Here is a 13,435-nt window from a genome sequence, read left to right on the forward strand (position 1 = left end):
AAGAGTGAACATTAATTCAAAGTGGTCTGCTTTTAATTGTTTTATAAATAGAAGTAGAAGTTTTTTTAAAAAATCATTTTGGATATTTGTTTTATGTTAAAAATATCCATCATCACTTATGACTGCTGAGAGAAAAGCTTTAAGACCTATTGTGGAACAAATCAGGTCAATTCATAGCTATACTCAAGGGCTGATTTTTGTCTATACTAGTTGGGGACTGGGTAGTTGATTATCCAGTGACCAGAAAAGGGAAGAATCCTTGGGTTCTGAAAGCAAAGCTTTTTGTTATGAGGAAGAAGGATAAAACAAAAACTGAAGGAAGAGAAACTGAAAAATAAATGATAACTTGTGACTGGGTGGCATTAGGTAGGAAACAGTATTATCTAGTAATAAGTATCACTTGAGAAATTAACAGACTCATCCATTCTTGTTCCAAAGAAGGAATTGGATGAAATTAATAGAGATTATCATTCCCTTTAATGAAGAATGTCACCACTACCACTTGTAAAGCTCTTTTGTGCCCCTTTCAACTTAGTATTCAGTGGTAGAAATACTGGGAAATGTCAGAGACTCATTAATATAGCCCATAGAACCAGGGCATAGCGACCCCTATCCATTCTTCTCATCATCCCCAAACCTGACCTCTAATTAGAAGTGAAACAAGGTGATAGTAATTAGTTTTTAATTGAGACCATATTAAAAACAAAAAATGAAACTTTGTTAAGGGAAAAGGAGAAACAAAAGTGCTAAAGAACAAGGGGTTTTCTTATGGAAGAGGTTCAATTTTCACAAAGGAGAGCAGTCAGAATAATAGTTTAAGAGCTGAAGAAAATGTTACTGGTGAGGCGGGAAAGTGAGGTCAGGAACAGAAGGAAGAAATGCCCACCAGAGACTTCTTCAGTGTGAAAATCTAGGCTTTTAAAAATGGAATTGTTCCTGTTTAGATGTAAGTGAAATTTCAGGATACTTAGTATCAAATGGTCATTTCTGTTTGAGAATCAGTTTCTTTTCTTTAAAAGAGAGTCTTGCACACTTAATCCTGAGGAGGCCAAGGGGGGAAAGCTAGACAAGTGAAGGGGAAGCAATATAAAGCAATATAATAATATAAGTATATAATATAATATAAATATAGACTATAAATTCTCTCAGCTCCAGGGACCCAGGAAGGAGGTCTGTGCCACCGTTACCATCACAGATCATGATTACTAAAAGCGAGAAGACTGAGAAAGAGCCACTGTGATCTGTAGTCTTAAGGGAGTGCTCTCTGAGGGAAAACATTCATGGAAAAGAGTGAAAGAAAGTCTTCTGAGTATCCCAAAAATGTATTCAGGGGTTCCCCTGGGGAGAGCCTCAGGAAACTCTTGGGAGAAGCAAATGGAGCTTTGCAAGATGCACGTGTGAGTGTGCGTGTGCCTGCATTTCTTCCTGGACCTGTGACACACTTTTTCAGAGATCTTAGCCTAACTGGGGAAATATGGAAAAAGAAGTTAGGGCACTGTGATACAAAAAAAAAAAAAAAAGTTAACTTTATTAGAATTAAAAGTAAATGGGCAATATTCCGCTTCTATTGTTGAAAGCATTGCTAAATTTGCAAAAAATAAAACTAGCTAAAAAGCCAAGACCTGAATCATGAGCAATAAGCAGACATAAAACTAGAGTTACAGCTTTATAGGGTAGAAAACCAAGTCTGGGGCCAGAGGCAATGTGTAGAAGCCAGTCCTCAGATGCTTACATTAACTGGCACCCATGTAGCATACTAAAATGCTTCCCACCTGTGCACATCCATTTCCAGTCAAAAATAAACCTAAAATGCTTTTAGAATAACTTTAGTTTCTTAGCATTGCCACCAACTGGGTACAATCAAATATGCTGTACCACTGTAAATATATATATATATATATATATATATATATATATATATATACCATTGAAGAATATGCTTTATAAATGAGTTTCAGCAAAACTATAGATATAGATCTTTAAAGAATTTATATTTTGGAATTATGTAAAGAATGAAGGAAAGCTAAATCCAATCATTTAAATATAGAATTAAAATGAGCAAGCAAAAGGAGAATATCAATTGGAAGGCAAAAGTGAAGAAGTAAAGCAGAATAGAGGGCAGAAAGACAGTGTGATGGAAAATGATGAGAGCCTAGCAGTTTGGAGGATAAACAGGGAGATGGGACCTTGAATTTGAAGGAGCACATGGTGAGCTTCAAAGTCATCACTGATGTTCAGCTTTTATACTTAAGGACTCACAAATGTTCATGATATTAGTATTATCACACAATATTAAATCAGTAACAGTACCGTATTCCCTCCCTCTCTCTTGTTTGCTCTCTAATAATTATAACAAAGCAAGACAGCAAAGAGATGCTTTTTTAAGGAGTCTTAAGATGTTTCATTGTTAAATGTATTCTTAGAATATATGTATAAGACAAAGGAGGAGAAATTACTATAAAATATTAAAAGTAAGCTAAAAATTTAATGCTGCAGAAGGTGGCTTAAGTTTCTTGATTTTTGCATTGATTTATTTCTCGAGAATTTACTGAATACCAACAGTAGCCAGCGTTCTAATTACTAGGTAGACAAAAGTAAAAGAGACAAGTCCCTAGAAGATTACGTTCTAGGTTAAAAAAGAGAAAATGTAAATGATGACTACATGCATAATAAGCTATAAAAGAGTGTGTTACGGAGAATAAATAATTATAAAATGAATTGGGTATGAGGAGGATATAGTCTGTTCAGGCTGCCATAACATAATACCAAATACTGAGAGCTTAAATAATAGAAATCTATTTCCCACAGGTAAGAATTAGGTCGAAAGACCACTATGAAGGGGTCAGGAAAGTAGCTTTCACTCTGAGGCCCTTTCATATTGCTTATAGGCAGTCATCACCGCTGTGTGCTCATGTGGCATCTTTTTTGAGCACACGCTAAGGGATGGGGTGGGGAAAGCTCTCTGGTGTCTCTCCTTACAAACTCACCATTTCACCATAGAAGTCCCACCATCATGACCCCATCTAAACCTAATTATCTCACAAAGACCTTATCTTTAAGTATCATCACATCGCGAGGAGGGGTTTAGCATCTCAACATATAAGTTCAGAGAAGATACAAATATTCCATCCATGATAGAGAGGGACATCAACAATGTTACTTTAGGAAAAATGAGTTCTCTGGCTCTTTCAGAATTCAATCTGATGTCAAATAATGTATTATAGATATGATTTCTCAACTAAATTCCACCATAGGAAAAAAAATTATTTTAACATCTTAAGAATAAAGGTTTATTTATTTATTTATCTATTATATTCAGAATCCTTAGTAGGCTGATCTTAGTAGGCCTGATGATAGTATCTTCCATAAATTGATGTTTTGGTTCAGTTGCTAAGTTTTATCTGGCTCTTTGTGACCCAAAGGACTGCAGCATACCAGGCCTCCCTGTCTTTCACTATCTCCCAGAGTTTGCTCAAACTCATGTCCATTGAGTCAGTGATTCCATCCAACCATCTCATCCTCTGTTGCTCTCTTCTCCTTGCCCTCAGTCTTTACTAGCATCAGGGTCTTTTCCAATAATTTGGCTCTTCACATCTGGTGGCCAAAGTATTAGAGCTTCAGCTTCAGCATCAGTCCTTTCAATAAATATTCAGGGTTAATGTCCTTTAGGATTGACTAGTTTGCTCTCCTTGTTGCCCAAGGGATTCTCAAGACTCTTCCCCAGAACCACAGTTCAAAAGCATCAATATTTCAGTGCTTAACTTTCTTTATGGCCAAATTCTTACATCTGTACATGACTACTGGCAAAACCATCGCTTTGACTATATGAACCTTAGTCAGCAAAGTGACATCTCTGCTTTTTAATAAACTGTCTATGAGGGAGTGAAGTCGCTCAGTTGTGTCCAACTCTTTGCAACCCCATGGACTGCAGCCGACCAGGATTCTCCTTCCATGGGATTTTCCAGGCAAGAGTATTGGAGTGGGGTGCCATTTCCTTCTCCAAGGTTGGTCATGGATTTTTCTCAAAAGGAGTAAGAGTCTTAATTTCAAGACTTTAGTCACCATCTTCAGGAATTTTGGAGCCCAGGAAAATAAAATCATCTGCTGTTTCCTTTGTTTCTTCATTTATTTGCCATGAAGTGATAGAACTGGATGCCATGATCTGTGTTTTTCGAATGCTGAGCTTTAAGCCAGTTTTCTCACTCTTCTGTTCTGCTTTCATCAAGCGGCTCTTTACTTTCAGCCATAAAGTTGGTGTCATCTGCATATCTGAGGGTGAGATTGCATCTTCCATAAATGCTTCATCATAAAAATATATGTATAAAAATATAGATATATAATACATTGATATGTATAAATATATACACTTTCATTTTTCTTTATGCTTTCATTTTAAAATGAGGAAGGAAAGAGTTCAGTTAAAGTTAGTATGAATGTATATCTTTTACTTCATCATGCTTGTAATTCTTGTGAAACTGTCATGACATCTAAGATCTGTGTGTGTGTAACACAAAGAGTTACACAGAAATCAGTGATAAAATACTAAAATCAAATTGCAATGGGTGTTGCCTATTTAAACAGTTTGGTAATATTTATCATAAACGCTATTTATAGCATTGGAATTTTTTTTTCAGTGAATGACTCAGAAATGAGAGCAATATTTGGCTAAAATGATGTCACTTGCATGGTTGTATTAGATTTTGGATTTCTTTTAACTTCAAATTTCAGATATGATGTTCACGTACCTTGTAGTCCAGGAAGTAGCAAAGAAGGGCCAAATAGTTTCCTATTGCAGAAGGTGACTCAATCCTCTAAAAAAATAGAAAGCACATTCCCATAATCTTAGATCAGGAAAATAAGACAAAAAACAAGACACTGAAAAGGCAAATGGAAGTAACTTGTCAGCATATTAGAAGCCAAGTATGAATTCATTTTCACCTGCCTAGATATCACCAGCAGGATTAATTCTAATTTTTCTCTATGGCAAGATTTTTCTTTGGTTTAAAGAATCCTATTTTTATAATGGAAAAAGAGCAGGGTAAAGGGTTCAGTTCTTTCAGGAAATGTTTTCACAATTTTTAAAATTTATGTGCTGTTGAAGTATGGTTATTCCCTAAGACAGCACTTATTTTGGTGACATTGTAAAAAAATCAATTAGATAAGTACATTATTATAATAATAGAACTCACTAGAACTCACTGGGCAATTGGTATGTGCCAGACACAAAGTCACATATTTTAAATGCATCTGCATTTAATTTTTATAAAATTCGATGTGTAAATATTATTATTCTCATTTTGAAGGTTATGAACCAAACAAGTCAAGATTTAGGAGTGTTAATTATAATGCCCAGGATTACAGAGCTAATAGTACAATTGAAATTTAAATACATTTTTATTGAAAAATAGACATTACTTGGGGACATTTTAATATGCAGAAAGTTCCCTCCTAGTTTCTCCTATTAGCTTTTTGCATGAGGATGACATATTTGTAATAATTGCTGAGATAATACTAATATATTATTAATGATAAACTAGGTATCCCTGGTGTCAGGCTGTAAACAATCCACCTGTGCTGCAGAAGATGCAGGTTCAATCCCTGGGTTGGGAAGATCTCCTGGAGAAGGAAATGGAAACCCACTCTTGGGTATTCTTGCCTGGAAATTCCTATGGACAGAGGAACTTGGTGGACTGCAGTCCATGGGATATCAAAGAGCCCAACTCAATTAGAGACTAACACTGTCACTATCATTGTTAACCAAAATCCATATTTACAAATAGCTGAGAAAAGAGAATTGAAAGGCAAAGAAGAAAAGAAAAATATACCCATTTGAATGCAGAGTTCCAAAGAATAGCAAGGAAAGATAAGAAAGCCTTCCTAAGTGATCAATGCAAAGAAATAGAGGAAAACAATAGAATGGGAAAGACTAGAGATCTCTTCAAGAAAATTAGAGATACCAAGGGAACATTTCATACAAAGATGTGTGTAATAAAGGAAAGAAACGGTATGGACCTGGCAGAAGCAGAAGATACTAAGAAGAAGTAGCAAGAATACACAAAAGATCTTAATGACTCAGATAACCATGATGATGTGATTGTTCACCTAGAGCCAGACATCCTGGAATGTGAAGTCAAGTGGGCCTTAGAAAGCACCAATATGTCATCTGCAAACAGTGAACAGGAACTATGTTGAATAGTAGCAAGTGGACATTCCTTAGAAAGCACCATTGAGATAAAATCATAGATAGCTATGATGCTAGAGGAATGGATGTTGAATGTTGCATCTATTGAGATAATCATAGCTGAATTACATTGATTGATTTTGCAATGCATCCCCAAGGGTCATGGTGATGAAAGGTGAGAAGTTTTTCTATTCCATATGCAGGCAATATACCCAGCAATAATTTGAAAGAGACACAATTGTTCACAGCACTGGCCACATGGTCCAAGCAGATGAAATGCAAAACTCAGCCGTTTTCATGAAACTAGGAGTTCAGTACAGGCATATGGTAAAAGACAATCCAAGACCTACGGACACTCTGCCATTCTAACATGTATACTATCTGCAGTGTCTGATGCAGGATATGCCCTTGTCCATAAAAGCTAGAGGAGGTGATGAATTCCAGCTGAGTCCCTGTACCTGCAGTGGCAGGACCCAATGGCAATATGAATATTTGCACTCATTTCACATGCTAGCAAAATAATGCTCAAAATTGTCTAAACTAGGATTCAGTGTTGCATATGGTAAAGACTCCACCTGCAGTGCGAGAGACCTGTGTTTGATCCCTTGGTTGGAAGATCCCCTTCAGGAGAGCATGGCAACCCACTCCAGTATTTTTGCCTGGAGAATCCCATGGACAGAGGAGCCTGGCGGGCTAGAGTCCATGGGGTTGCAGAGAGTTGGATATGACTGAGTGACTAAGCATAGAACAGGCTTCAACAGTACATGAACTGAAACTTCCATAAGAAAAGGCAGAGGAACCAGAGATCAAATTTCCAACATCCATTGGATCATAGAAACAGCAAGGGAATTCCCAAAAAACATCTACTTCTGCTTCACTGGCTATGCTAAATCCATTGACTGTGTGGATCACAACAAACTGTGGAAAATTCTTATAAAGAGATGGGAATACCAGACCATCTCACCTGTCTGCCAAGAAACCTGTATGCAGGTCAAGAACCAACAATTAGAACTGGACATAGAACAATGGACCGGTTCCAAATTGGGAAAGCAGTATGTCAAGGCTGTATATTGTCACCCTGCTTATTTAACTTCTATGCAGAGTACATCATGAGAAATGTTGGGCTGGATGAAGCACAAGTGGGAACCAAGACTGCAGGAAGAAACATCAATAACCTCAGGTACACAGATGACACCATCCAGATATGTAGAAAATGAAGAGGAACTAAAGAGTCTCTGGATGAAATTGAAAGAGGAGAGTGAAAAAGATGGCTTAAAACTCAATATTCAGTAAGGGAAGATCATGGCATCCAGTCCCATCACTTCATGGCAAATAGATGGAGAAAAAGTGAAAAATACCAGACTGTCTTCCAAAATGGCTATTCCATTAAGCACACCTACCATAGGAGTTCCTATTGCTGCACATGCTCACCAGCATTTGATGTTTTTAGTGTTTTAGAGTTCAGTGTTTTAGACTCTTTGCGATCCCGTCGACTGTAGCCTACCAGGCTTCTCCATCCATGGGATTTTCCAAGCAAGAGTACTGGAGTGGGTTGCCATTTCCTTCTCCAGGGGATCTTCCTGACCCAGGAATCAAACCCAGGTCTCCTGCATTGCAGGGAGATGCTTTACCCTCTGAGCCACCAGGGAAGACTGTTTTAGATTTAGGCAGAAGATATTAAGAAGAGATGGCAAGAATACACAGAAGAACTGTACAAAAAGATCTTCACGACCTGGATAATCACAATGGTGTGATCACTCATCTAGAGCCAGATATGCTGGAATGTGAAGTCAAGTGGGCCTTAGAAAGCATCACTACGAACAAAGCTAATGGAGGTGATGGAATTCCAGTAGAGCTATTTCAAATCTGGAAAGGATGATGCTGTGAAAGTGCTGCACTCAATATGCCAGCAAATTTGGAAAACTCAGCAATGGCCACAGGACTGGAAATGGTCAGTTTTCGTTCCAATCCCAATAAAGGCAATGCCAAAGAATGCTCAAACTACCACACAATTGCACTCACCTCACATGCTAGTAAAGTAATGTTCAAAATTCTCCAAGCCAGGCTTCAGCAATACATGAACAGTGAACTTCCTGATGTTCAAGCTGGTTTTAGAAAAAGCAGAGGAACCAGAGATCAAATTGCCAACATCCGCTGGATCATGGAAAAAGCAAGAGAGTTCCAGAAAAACATCTATTTCGCTTTATTGACTATGCCAAAGCCTTTGACTGTGTGGATCACAATAAACTGTGGAAGATTCTTCAAGAGATGGGAATACAGACCACCTGACCTGCCTCTTGAGAAATCTGTATGCAGGTCAGGAAGCAACAGTTAGAACTGGACATGGAACAACAGACTGGTTCCAAATAGGAAAAGGAGTACATCAAGGCTGTATATTGTCACCCTGCTTATTTAACTTGCATGCAGAGTATGTCATGAGAAATGCTGGGCTGGAAGAAGCACAAGCTGGAATCAGGATTGCCGGGAGAAATATCAATAACCTCAGATATGCAGATGACACCACCCTTATGGCAGAAAGTGAAGAGGAACTAAAAAGCCTCTTGATGAAAGTAAAAGTGATTGAAAAAGTTGGCCTAAAGCTCAACATTCAGAAAACGAAGATCAGGGCATCCGGTCCCATCACTTCATGGGAAATAGATGGGGAAACAGTGGAAACAGTGTCAGACTTTATTTTTTTGGGCTCCAAAGTCACTGCAGATGGTGACTGCAGCCATGAAATAAAATGACACTTACTCCTTGGAAGATAAGTTATGAGCAACATAGATAGCGTATTCAGAAGCAGAGAAATTACTTTGCCGACTAAGTTCCATCCAGTCAAGGCTATGGTTTCTCCAGTAGTCATGTGTGGATGTGAGAGTTGGACTGTGAGGAAGGCTGAGTGCCAAAGAATTGATGCGTTTGAACTGTGGTGTTGGAGAAGCCTCTTGAGAGTCCCTTGGACTGCAAGGAGATCCAACCAGTCCATTCTGAAGGAGATCAGCCCTTGGTGTTCTTTGGAAGGAATGATGCTAAAGCTGAAACTCCAGTATTTTGGCCACCTCATGATAAGAGTTGACTCATTGGAAAAGACTTTGATATTGGGAGGGATTGGGGGCAGGAGAAGAAGGGGACGACAGAGGATGAGATGGCTGGATGGCATCATTGACTCGATGGATGTGAGTCTGAGTGAACTCCGGGAGTTGGTGATGGACAGGGAGGCCTGGCATACTGCGATTCATGGGGTCGCAAAGAGTTGGACACAACTGAGCAACTGAACTGAACTGAACTGAACTGAGCTGAGCTGAAAAATATGTATATCTCATTGTCTTACTTTGCCACTCCTTAATGACATATGACCTGGAGGAGTATTCTTCCATGGAGAATCCCATGGACAGAGGAGTCTGGAGGGCTACAGTTCATGGGGTTGCAAAGAGTCAGACATAACTGAAGTGCACACACACACAATGGCATATGATGTTGATTTTTTCACATGCCTATGTGCCATCTGTAAATATATATATATATTTGTGGAGGGGGTGTAAACTCCCTATTCAGATCTTTTGCCTGTTTCTTTACTGGATGTTTGTTTCTTACTGTTCAATTTTAGGAGTTTTCTGTATAATTTAGATACTAGTCCTTTATCAGATATATACTTGGGAAATATTTTTTGTCAGATTTTGACTTTCCTATTCTTAACTGTCTTTTGCACAGTAGAGGTTTTAAATTTTGATATATATCCATTATATATCCATTTTTTCTTTCACAGTTGTGTTTTTGGCTTATCTTAAATGTCATCACCCAACACTTGGTCACATAGATTTCCTTAATATAATTTTGCTAATGAATCTATAACTTAAATACATAAATAACTTATTTCTATCCATCTCGGATTATTTTAAATTTAGTTTTTATGTGTCATTTTTTCTTTGAAGTTTGTATTATCTATTTTAGGCTGAATTGAGAAATTCGAGTGTGTATAAAATATGCTATAGATGATGTGAAAATATTTCAACTAAAATGTGAGAAATGTTCCTCCCAAAATATTGGAATGTGGTTTATATTAAAGGACTGAGCAAACACATAAAAAATAGAGAGGACTCAAAACAACATCTTAAGATATTATGGTTTTCTTTCTCTAAAGCTGTGTTTACCATTCGATATGAATTGATGTTTTTCTGCTGTATTTCCATGTGGAGCATGTATTAGATGAATGTCACGTTCCCAAACTTTCCTGGCTTGTCGTAGCCTAAGCTATCTGTAGGTGCATCTGACAAACACTTGGAGAGTTGATCCAAGCAAATAAATTGAAGTTTTTGGATGTTCTCTTCCTATAGTACAAAGAAAAACGAATTAAAACATCAGCCCCTGTTATATCATATATATGGCATAGATACTGCATTATTTTCCCTAAAAGATAAGTGACTAAATTCCTGTGAAAACTGTTGTCAAAGAAACTTAAAAAGAGGTGATTACTGATAGAGGTGATTACTAAGGAGAAACTGACTTTTCCTCATAATGAATATGTGTTATTCAATTACCAAACTGTTTTGAACAAAACAAAGAATAGCTATGAGATAATTACATACTTGTGGTTTTGTAATACTGTTTGAAATGTCGTCTAGGTTCTCAAATCATTTTCTCTGTAAAAAGAAACAGACTTATCTAGAGTTCAAGTCCAAAGCACTCTTCAAATATTACATGCTATACCATTTAGAATTTATGTAACATTAAGGGATCTTACTGAGCTGGAAAATAGAGTGATGCTCTTTTTTTCCAATTTGTTCTTCATTCATTTTCCAGTCTAGTAGCAAAATACTGCTCAAAAAGTGAAAGTTAGTAAAAATGCTGCAGGCTGTTCATGGTTTCCGTTGGTAAGAACTCATAGAAATACTTGAAAAAAATTATAAATTCTGAGGCAAGGGCATCTTGGTGTTAGAAATAAAGTATTTTTAGAGCTGCTTTTGCAAAATAACTGTAAATATGCTCTCTCCAGATTGAAAACATGTCAGATGTGTTGTATAAATGGATTGAAAAAACCCAATACTATGCAAATTTTTCTAAATTAAGTTCATGGTTCAGTGATCTAAACACCCCACCAAAAAATTAAATGACATTCTGAGGAATTCTGAATCTAATTAAATATCAGCAGATAACTGCTGGATAAGGCCTTGGACAAGTCAGATAATCTTTCTAGGATCTACATTTCTTTACAGCGCAATTTCTTTTCAGCTACAGTCATGTTGTGATTTAAACAGAATTTAATAAACAATTCTAGGGAGTGGTAAAGTGTTCTTCTCAAGCAAAGCATCCTTTGTTTGAATAGGGGGACTCTTTGCCCCCTCCCCATCTCCTCAGAAGTACAGCCTCCACTGCAGATGATTAGGAGTTCACCTCACCAGGTCCGGAACATTCTCTGCTCTGGGTATCAGGACTCTGCTTTACTTGATACTGAGCTACTTAGGCACTGCAAAAGTTATTTTTCTGAAAGAAACCATTTCATTATACAAAGCTGAGTTAAATAGTAGCTCATTCATAGAATTAAAACATCCAGGAAAATAAATTTATACTCACAAGAAAACTTGCATTAAACAGAAATCAACATTTTAAAAAATCATATATTTTAACACTAGTCTTAGTATCTTTCTACATGGTTCACGTACTGCAATGTAGTGTTATAAGTTCAAGAAGGCTGAAGAGTTCTAATCTTTTTGTTTGATTTGTTATAATTTGTTAAGTGGAGGTTTTCTTTTAATGAATACTTCTTATAACATAATTAAACATAAAAGTTTATGAATAACAGTGATTCCAATTTCAGAACCATTTGGTCATCAATCCATGCCTCATTTATATCTTATATAATCATTCACCAAAAAAAGAAAAACAGCAGAAAGAAAACTGTTTCTCTGAAAATAAAATAAAATACAGTATAACACACTGCAAATTATATTTACCCAGCTTAAGTTACATATTGATCTTGTATGTGTGTATAGTTCTACTGATAGTAGTTAAATGCCATTCTGAGAATTAGATAAGACTTATTAACAACCCTTTTTCTGCCTATATACAGAGCAATTATATGATACTATTAGCAGTACCAATTAAGACAGATAAAGTAATGGCCTAATTGAATGCATGAGAAGTCTAATGGTTTTGCTTTCCTTGATAATGGATTGTACTCTATCCTCAAGTACAATAAGCCAGACACAGGATCAATAGAATTTTATGCTTAGAAAAACTATAGCCTGAAGGATACCAATACCTAATTTAGGATTCATTATACAAAATTTTAATGTAATTAATTGGAATATGCCTGAAATTAAACAATTATCTCTGAAACCAAAGTTTATGTTGTTTCATCCCTAAACACTGAGGATTTAACATTTTTTTTTATTTCTATAATGAATAGTCCATCTTATAGCTGTAATATTCAGTTCAAAACTTTTGTCTTATGTCTTGTGATTTATGACATTTTTAGGTGCTATAAAATGAACTTGAGCGTGGGTGGGTCAGTGCACCAACCTCCCAATAGCTGCATAATTCAACTGCCCATGAAAATAATCTGAGGAAAAATGTGAAGTTATTGTAACTTGCCTGAGCACTCCCCTGGTGAAAGTTAAACTTATTTTGGTGGAGAAACTAATCTTTATTTTGCAGAGCTTGTGTGGATATAGCATCCCGTATCAATCACTGCCTTGCATTCAAGTATAATGCAGCCTTGGGAAAGCTTCAGGCTTCTAGATATTTCCCAATATTCTTGATAGACACAATTCTGGGGAAGCAGAATGGATGACAAAAGGAATTCAAGTGAAATTTATGTAGGCAACCCACTCAGATGAAGCTAGAGTATTTTTAAGCAACCGTAGATTGAATGAGCTTTGCCACAATCCAAGCTTTAACCAAGGCTTTGTAAAACTCATAAGCCCTGCTTCTTATACTTCCTTCAATATCTAAATGATTAACAGGATATACAAGAATGGCAGTGAATGCATAGAAAAGAAAAATAGAGACTTCTTGTGAGAATATGCTTTATTATAGACGTCCCAGTCCAAAGGTGTACAGAAAAAATGACACGGGAGCTTTCAGTCTCTAAGTATAGTATCAGCACTCTCATTTAGCATAGTATAATTTAAATTTAGATATTCACATTGTAGTGAAATATGGGACAATGGGCATAGTCAAACAATTAGTTGGGAGTGAAAATTGGTGTAAACTTTCTGGAGAGCTATCCAATACCATTTACTACCATGTAAAATT

This window comes from Ovis aries, chromosome 6 (assembly GCF_016772045.2).
Source record: "Ovis aries strain OAR_USU_Benz2616 breed Rambouillet chromosome 6, ARS-UI_Ramb_v3.0, whole genome shotgun sequence".
Taxonomy (NCBI): Eukaryota; Metazoa; Chordata; class Mammalia; order Artiodactyla; family Bovidae; genus Ovis; species Ovis aries.